This window comes from Rutilus rutilus, assembly GCF_951802725.1.
Source record: "Rutilus rutilus genome assembly, chromosome: 3".
NCBI lineage: Eukaryota > Metazoa > Chordata > Actinopteri > Cypriniformes > Leuciscidae > Rutilus > Rutilus rutilus.
Genome location: NC_140211.1, coordinates 48,325,698 through 48,335,642, shown reverse-complemented (window position 1 = coordinate 48,335,642; position 9,945 = coordinate 48,325,698). Strand labels below are relative to the sequence as shown.

Genomic DNA, 9,945 nt, shown 5'->3' with positions numbered 1-9,945 from the left:
CTATAAAGTTGCCATAGTGTATAAAACTTTATAAAACTTTTTGGTTTAAATCTATCATCATCATATAGTTGACTCTTGTCTGCCTTCACTTTTTTTTAACCAACAGCTGTTTAAAAAAAATAAATAAAAAATGTATGAATGATATCGGAATAATAGTTTGAATGCTCAAAAATGAGAGATTTAAAACCAATGTTAGACCTAAACCTCCCCCATTTTACAAGTAAATGGATGACATCTGCCCTCACATTAGCAGTATTTTTTCCTGTTGATTTCTCTTTGTGTCTGATGAGGCACAATTAAACTGTGGCTCGGCTCTGGGCCTAATTGGGTGGGTAATTATGGTTTGACACAAACGGACAGCCTAAGAGTTAATTAACCACAGTCTGGCAAATGACATTGAGAAGCATACTGGGAATAACGTTGCCTTCAAGTCATGTTGGAATTATGATATTTACGAGATGAGAAGCCATGAATGTAATTTCAAGTGGCAAACTCTGGATTTCCAACTTGTTTGGGGTGTGTCAGTTAAGGAATCATGTCAGCAGGTAATTGGTATTGAGCATAATAATTAATGTTGTCATTATGAATGTTGACAGTATAACTATTTTTGTGCACTGTTGATGAAGAATAGTGATAGAGTTTGCAGGCCTTTTTTTTTTCTTTTTTTTTTTAGAAACATACTTCTGCATGTTGGCCTAAAGTAAAATATTTATTTGTAGGACAGCTGTGATTACCATACTGTGACATTAGTTTGAGTTGCGGTAGTTTTACTGAAAATCTTTTACAGGGAAGCAAGAGAGTGAGAGAGAAACAGAGAGCGAGAGAGGTAAAATGACTCCGCATTTTCTTTGTTTCTTTGTTGACTCACACACACACACACTCACTCACTCACTCACTCACTCACACACACACACACACACACACACACACACACACACACACACACAAAAACAACAACCAGTTCCTTTCAGCGACATCACAGCATGAGTCCAGCGGAACAGAGCTTTCCAGAACCATCAGATGACACACAGGCATGTGCTCTCTGTCTGTGAATAGTGCTTTCCATAAATAGGGCACAAAACAGGGTCTCTTAAAAAGTGTATTCTTTCGGGACTGTTTCTTAACACACTTCAGTACACTACTGGTTCTATGTTCACAAGTAAGGTGTACATTTTAAAAACTTTTATTACAAAAATCCAAACTGATCACACTTGTTACACAGCTAGTCATTCTTTCAAGACCTGATCTCATTTCATTCAGTTATACACATTTTCAGTCCACATAATCAATGTTTCAAACACAATATTATTGTAATATGTAATGAGAACATTTGGTTTAATCTACGAAACACAGCAGTATGATCTTCTTTCAATTTAGTACTTTTAACAATCAATTCATTTAATAGCAAACACTGCAAGATAAAAATTTCAAATCATCCTTGTTGCTAAAATAATTACAGTAATACAGGCCACAGATACCACATTAGAAAATACACTTACATTATCTAATTTATGTAATTGAATCCATATTGTTTGTAATAGTATATATCCAGTGTGTTATCAAAAGGTGTGATGAAGTATGACACAGCAATGAGGTTTTAGGTAGAACAGAGTTTGCTACCAATACAGCAAAATGTTCTCACTGTACCATATGACTGAATCTATACTGTAGTTATAAGAGTGATATCCAGTAATATGGAAGTCTCTACCATGGTAATCTGTTTACAATATCACATGTGGCATACTGTAATGTTTGATGCCATTTGTCTCCCTTCTTCTGATGCATCTCTCTCTCTCTCTATCTCTCTCTCTCTCCCTCTCTCCCTCACACACACACGCGCGCACACACTTTGAATAGAGTGGTAATAATATAAGATAAATCGCTTTTAATGTAAAAAGAATTCATTACATTTGGTTATCCATATCGGAAAACTATGTCTATAGAATCCGTATCACTAGAAATCTATAGGGGTACAAAATGATTCATTGATTAACTTTATGAAAGACATGTTACTGAGAATGAAAGGTTTATATAGATGAAACATATTTTGTTGTGAAAAGGTTACTTTGTGATTGTGTGTTTTTTACTAAAGCACACTTTTGATAGCCTGGAAGCCAACCGAACTTAGCCCCGTCTGCAACATTTGAGGTCGGGAAGAATATGAGTATCTAGAATCTGAGTATGACGATGTCAGGCAACACTTTTGATGATCTGTTGTGATATTACTTTGAGTTTTGAAAATGTTAATGTTAATATGCCATTTTAATTGTCCAGAAGATCAAGACCTCAGCGGAGATGTGGCAGCCTAACATTCTCATTATAAGGGGAAATGTAGATTTCCATGTGAAATTAAATGACCTACTTTTCATGATGGGTTAGATTTATGTTACATAATAAGCACATCTAATAAAAACATGGGATTTGAGCCTTTAAAGGGACAGGTCACCCAAAAATGTTGTTATCATTTACTCACCCTCATTTTGTTCCAAACCTGTATGAGTTTCTTTCTTATGTTGAACACAAAAGAAGATACTTTAAAGAATGTCAGTAACCAGACAGTTGATGGCACCCATTGACTTTCATAGTACCCCCCCCCCCCCCCCCCTGCTCTTAATGGGACCCAATTGTGGAAAGTGCCTAACAAATTGACAAGATCGAAAAACTTGTTTTTCTTCTCCAGTTTCCCTCCCTCTCTCTCTCTCTGCTTTCTCTTTGTCTCTGTGTTTCCTCAGGATGTTTTTAGAAGTTCTTCTATGAGTCTCTTTCTTCTCGGTTTCGTGAACGAGTCGATCTTGTGACAGCGAGAAAGAACTTCCCCATGAGAGCGTTTCCCAGGGTACAAATACGCTGCTTTGATATGTCAGGTTTATGGATGTCAGGGTCTTGCTCTCATTTGCATGAACGTGTTTTTCTGTCTATGCACTTGAATTTTTGCATGTTCAGGACAAACTGAGCATGCACTCATGCATATATGCCTGAGGCTATGATAAATAATGAATATTATTACGTGGTCAACATATGACAAAGCAACTATTGTGCATATGAGGATCAGACCTCATACAGAAATATCCTCTGTGCATCAGATGCAGAGCAGAATCTGGTTTGCTTTTCTCTCCACGCAGCCGCACGTGTGTGATGTAAGTCAAAGCAAACTGGGTCATGGCAGCATGGCGGAATGCCACTGTCAGCACAGTGACTAAATCCTATTCTTCTGCACTTACAAATCCCTTTCAAAAAGCAAATTAAAGCTAACTTTGTGTTAACACTACACTGATACCAATGAACTTCATTCTCAACAGCAGGTATTTGCATTTTAATATGTTGGCTGCGAATGAAATTTCCATAAAACTGCCTCCTGCTGAAATATGCAAATATTAGGACTGATGCACTGCACTGTGATTAATTGGCTGAGGTCTCTTTCTCAGTTCAATTCATATATTTGTATTGGCTTGATAAAAGTACATTCTGTATATTGCCAAAGCATTATAACAAAATAGAAAATAGCTTATAACAACTGAAATAGGATAATAAAAAATAAAAATAAAAAAACAATAATAAAGAAATGCAATCATGTTCTTTATTAAACTTCAATGCTTTATTCTCTTTAGATTTGCAGTGCATTACATTTTTATGAATGTAAAGTCGATATTTGGATGTGTATTTTGTGGTAGACTTATAGTCTCGAGAGAGAGCTGTACAGTTGAATCATGTCATAGCATCGCATTTGGTGAAAAAAAATCAATAAACAAACAAGCAGAGGCTCTGAAACGATAATAAAACAGACATATAGGCTACGGATAGATAGATAGATAGATAGATAGATAGATAGATAGATAGATAGATAGATAGATAGATAGATAGATAGATAGATGTACTTCCTCTTGTGGGAAGATGCAGTACTGCAGGGCGCAGAACATTCCATTCTCCTCCCAAATGTAAATCACTGGGATTCTCTTTAAATTAGTTTAACAATATTGTTGTCTTATTATACTGTAATTGTTTTTATTTTAAAGATCGGCAAGGTGGCTCTTGTCAGCGGATTTATCGCAGCGAGAGAAAGAGCGAGCATGACGATGTGGGATTGTGTGGAATAAAAAGGAGGAGGGATTATCTGACCGGATAGCAAAGTGACATCAGGCCCGAAAAATGTGTGTATGTGTGTGTTTGAGACTGCAGATTCAGACAGTGTGACTGGTAAAGAGAGAGAGAGAGGGAAGGAGGAGGGGGTTATTGGGAGAAAAAGGCGTTTCCATTCTCAACCGGCGAGACGGTAAGAAACGCGCGAGCACGATCGAGTGAAAGGACGCTTAAAGTTTCCGTGGCGTCTTCGTTTATAACCACACTAACTTCATCATATTCGCACTCTAGTTTTGATTCTTTTCGCTTAAGTTTTGACTGAACTGTGTTTGTGGTAAACTGGACTTGGTATTTGGGTGGCCAAAGCGCACAGCGGATCTCATCCATCACCACACCGAGTTCATCATCATCATCGCTGGATCCCCGAGCGCCCGGAGTAAGTCACTCATCTATTTGCCAAAACATTCTAGCATGGCATTCTTTGAAGTATATTGAAGCACATCCCTTGGTCATCATTCAAATGGTAGACTACGCGTACCAGGGTAGCCTACCACAGTATGCTGTTATTTTGTGCTGTGTGTTAATTAATTTGGTCACATTTAATACGCCGCCATGCAACCAGACCGCTTTCATGGGCTCGATCCGGTCCGGCTGATTCCTCGGCGAAATGTGCGTCTTTTAATCATTTAATTACAGTTGTGTCGATGAAACAGAATCCGAAAGCCTTCTATTGTTTTAGAATAATGACTCAATTCCTGATTTTTAACTACACGTCGCTTGGTTGTTCAGAGTGTCATGTTGAGAAATCATATTTCTTTTTTTTTTTTTTTTTTTTTTTTTTTATTCAGCCATGGGGTTGCATAATGTATAAGTGATTACAATTTCGGGAATTAATTGAAATTCCTGTAGATTGTCTGCATTTAACCACCGTACCTTTATTATTTTCACTAACAAAATCTGGCAGTCATTGAACACTTTTGGTTTTTATTAGCTTAAGGAGCTCAGTAAAACTGCTGTGGGAGCAGTCTGGACTAACTCATAATGCAACCTCAGTCATGACAAAAACTCTCTTCCTCTTGGAGTCTAGTGCTTCCCTGTTCCTTTCACAGCCCATTTTTTTCTTCTCGCTTGAACAAAATTAAACCAGATCCAAGTGTGCAAGTGCATGACCAGATGCATTATCTGGCAGTCACACAGGTGTGTGCGTTTCCTGCACCTGGAGAATGGTTTCTGCTCTCCTATCTCATATATTGATTTGTGTTTTGCCTGTGGTAAGGGAAGGAGGCAGCTCAGCAGAAATACACTTCCCTCATTGTCCTTTGTGTGTGTGTGTGCAGAGCTTTTCAGGCTAGGATTGTTTGCTGGCCAAAGATGCTGGAAACCTTGTTTAACAGAAACTTTAGACCAACAACAAGCCAAACCCCAACTATAGTGTTTCTTCCGGTCCTGGCAGTCTTCAGTTGCACATTTGGTATGGAAAATGAATACAGAATTTAAAAGAATTTAAATTCTTAAATACAGAAATACATTTCCATTTTACATATTGGATTGTCATTTTGCATATTACATTTCAAATGGAATATTGTTACCCATAAGATTCCATAACTTGTGACCCAAAAATGAGTCGCATGTCTGTCCTTGGGAAAAAAAAACTAATCTGAATGCAAAATAATAATAAAAAAAAAAAAAAATCTTTCATAGTTGGAATAGCAAGATACTTATCAAGGGAGAAGCAAAACGTCTTCCATATCTTTTGCTACTTATGTTAAGAACCACTTTTTCTTCTCTTACACTTACTTGGTAAAATCTAGTTGAATTAGGCAGTTAGGCACTAGTTGATTGATCTAAATTTTGTTAACTTATGCAGATGTTTTTTTGTTTGTTTTTTTTTGTCCAGCAGCAACCTGTTTTATTATCTTCACTGCTGTCTCTGGTCATTTGAGAAAAAGTTTGCTGCCTTTTCTTGGATATTTGACAGGAATAACTGGCATTTGCTCTTCATGTACATACATTTGGCAGATGGTTTTATCCAAAGCTGTGAACTTGCTTTCAAGTTGTACATTTGATCAGTTCATGATGGGAATCAAACTCATGTTCATCAAATTCTATTGTTTGAGCCACAGGAATTTCATTTCCCTCTTACAAGTTTTCCATTTATTCCAGCATTTTTGATAAAGAAAATAAACTTTTGGAACACTTTTCAGAATTTGAAACATACCCGTCTGAGTCAGGACCAAGTTAATTCAATTCACCAAAATTCAACTTTCTCTGTAGGCTTTTACATTCAAGGTTTTAGAAAGGCTGTCACTTGCTTTTGTTCCTGTCAGTTTTTGTTGGAATTCTGGAAATGTTATTTTGTCATAATACTGAATGACACTGGATTGCAAACAAAAGCATTTGATGAGGAATGTTCTAGTGCCATGCAAGTATCTCTTGAGTACTGTTACATAAGATCCATTTGGGGTTTCAGGTTTACTGTAAAAGTGTGTGTGTGTGTGTGTGTGTGTGTGTGTGTTTGTGGTTGTTCTCTCTGGTAAATCTTAGTCCTGCTGTTCAATCTCCTGAGTGATAGAATGACCGTGCAATTTTACATCCGGTCCAGTCTCACTCACAAGGTCGAGCTGAATCTATCCTCTGTCGAGTGATTTAAATAGTCAAAGGTTCACAGCACATCTGATCTATAGCAATGTTTTGTTTTTGTTTTAAACTGAGTGGAATGGATGCTCCAACCAGCATTTTTGCAGTCGATACTGACCACCGATTTCTTGTCATCATGATCTGCCGATTGACCAGGTCACTTGTTTGGATTGGTTTTTGGACTTTTGATAAAAAGGCTACCATGGTTCCAAATGCCATAACTTTTGATTGCTTTGAGATATCAACACAACATTTGGCCCAGATGCAGTTGACATCATGTCAAGCATGAATCATAAACAAATAAATGAAAAAATTGCATTACATTTTCTGGGATTTTCTCAGCAGTGTTGTAATAATGCAACATAAGAACCTCCAAACATGATCGACATCTATTTTCTTCAAAATTTGAAAGGTTTTCTGTTAAATAAGAGTATGTACTTGCTGATACTTTTTTTAGTAGTGTTATAAGCCATTACTTTTAATATGCCACTTGAAATCAACGTGAAATCATTAAAAATGCCTTCAGTGGGTAAGGGGTTAATAATATAGTTATTGTTATAGTTATCGTTCATGGTGAGTATGGCCTTTACACACACCCAAACATAATTTTGTTTTATATAAAACAAACAACAAATAAAATTAGAAGCACGAAGCAATTTTTGACAACATTAACAATATTAACTACGACAGCCGGACTTTAAATGAATACATTATTTTGGTTGGGTGATTTATGGTATAACATATTGACTAACATGAACATACTACATGTTCAAATAAAGTTATGAAAAAAAAAAGTTTTATAAAATAAACCTCACATCTCAGCCATTCATATCAAAATGATAAATGATTATAAATATTTGATTTGATCCATGAATAATTCTAGATACCTTATTATCCTAATTGTTTCGATTGTTAGAATGAACATTAGTTTATTCTTCATCAACAGGTTAAAATTTACAACAGTGCATAACAAATTCCTTCAGATTTTCGCATTGGTCTGAACAAAAAAGCAGACAGGTAAATCCACTCTCTGACTGTAAGTGTTGCCCTGGTAACGGCTGCACACAATGCATACAGTTAATTAGTTTAAAGATTCATTCCTATAATTTCCCTCAGCAGGTTGTAAAACTTCACTGCCTTCCGCCCTGTTTCCACACAAAACGAAATCTGCGCTATATGCTGCACCTCTGTGAGACTGTTGCTAACTTTGCTTAACACTGGCAAATGTTTACAGTCAGTCTTTAAAGGGGACCTATTATGCAAAATTAAATTTACAAGGTGTTTGAACACCGATGTGTGTCTACAGTGTGTATACAACCAGCCTATAATTATACAAATCCACCCAATACTTTTTTTTAAATAATCCCCATTAATAATTAACAAACTCTCCAAATGCGTGGTTTCAGATTTCCCCCTACTCTTACGTAAGAGTAGGGAAGCTCCGCCCCTGACTGGTGACGATCTGCCCTATTTGCATAGATCCCGCCCCGAGTGAGCCACAGTGACTGCAGTCGCCATTTCTGTTTACTCGCTGTTGGGTATATATGATGTCTGTGCCAAAAAACATTACGTTCTGTTGCTGGATGTACCAACGAACATAAGAGTCTCCATAGACTCCCAGCATCTGAGTCACTGAGGACACCATGGTTGAAGTTGCTACTCGAGGATGGATCAGTACCAACTGTTCGTGATCCAGTTTACAGTCTCCGGAGCAGTTTTTACGGATATAAAGTTAACACGTTTATTAAGCACCCCCTAAAAAGGCATAGCCTAAATATTTTTGTTTACTGTTAGTTGTAACAGGTGTTTTTGTGTAATTCGCTGTGTGTGTTGATGGTAATGCAAGGGAGAGAGAGAGTTTATGGATAATACTTTAATGCGCATTTCTTATGGCAAGCCGTTTTAACATTTAATCCTTAAAACCTACTAGTATCTATTTTCATGCTACTAGTACTAGTTATTTTTTTAGATATTAGTATCTATTCCATTAAGTACTATTGCTTATTCTTTAGGTGCTAGTTCATGTTCTTTAGATACTATTCCTTTTTAAAAGATACTAGTAGTTATTCATACTAGTTCTTTTTTTTTTTTTTTTTGACTGGTACTCATAGACACTAGTACGTATTAATTAGATTCTAGTGCCTATTAAATTGGTACTAGTACTTATTTATTAGATACTAGTACTTATTCATTAGTTACTAGTCCTTATTATTAGATTCTAGTACTAGTACTGAATGGAATAGATATACTAGTGCTAGTCGAATAGTATACTAGTGCTTATTTTTTAGGTACTAGTGTCTATTCGTTAGATACTAGTGCTTATTCTTTAGGTACTAGTACCTTTTTAAAGATACTAATACTTATTTGTTAGATGCTAGTTCTTATTTATCAAATACTAGTTCTTATTCCAATAGTGACTAGTATTTAATTATACCTAACTTGTTAAGAAAAAAATAGAACTACAGTGCTTATTTTTTAGTTACTAGTAACATTTTAGATCAAAGATATCCTTACCTTAATAGATACTAGTACTATTTAAATAATCCGTATGCAAATAATATGTTGAATATTAATGAACCAACAACATATCAAAGAGAGATGAATTACAGAATGCCAGTTTTATAATAACAATATAATAATAGTCTAATGAATAGGCATATGTAAAATAGTGCATAGGCCTATATACTCTTATTTTGACATGACTCTCATTCTCAAACACAGATTAATATTCCGAATTTTTGATTAAGGAATTATGAATGCTCTCCAAAAGTTCCAATCTTTGGGTATTGTGGTTGTTTGGTTGGTGGGTCTTTATTATAGCCTACTGTACATTCAAAACAATAAATGTCATTAAACATGTATATTTCCTTGTGTTCATGCTAACCAATTAGCTAGATAAACCAACAAAGCCAGTTACTTACAAAAAATCAATCTTCTATAGCCTTAGTTTAGCCTGCTTACCATATGAACTCTGATTGGATGGTTGAGAGTATACTCATGTTTATGTAATGGTCTGTTAAAAGAAGATATCTCTTAATATTTTCTTTCTAGTTCCTTATGAGGTTGAAGATATCTGCGAATTAATAGATACTAGTAGCTATTCTGTTTTGATATCATCTAATAATTTACGACTAGTAATTATTCCAGTATTGACTAGTATATTTTTAAATATTACTCATAAGTATTCATTAGATGCTAGTACTTATTTATTGTATACAATTACTTTTCATT

The 9,945-nt window shown here is 35.7% G+C and overlaps 1 protein-coding gene across 1 annotated transcript in view; it reads left to right on the top strand.

Moving 5' to 3' along the window:
• The first annotated feature begins 4,174 nt into the window (after positions 1 to 4,174).
• Positions 4,175 to 9,945, top strand: part of pea15 (proliferation and apoptosis adaptor protein 15) — a 69,062-nt gene continuing 63,291 nt past the window's right edge. The window contains exon 1 of the mRNA XM_084403332.1: positions 4,175 to 4,513. The gene's annotated coding sequence lies outside the window, so the exon portion shown is untranslated. The remainder of the gene's footprint in view (positions 4,514 to 9,945) is intronic.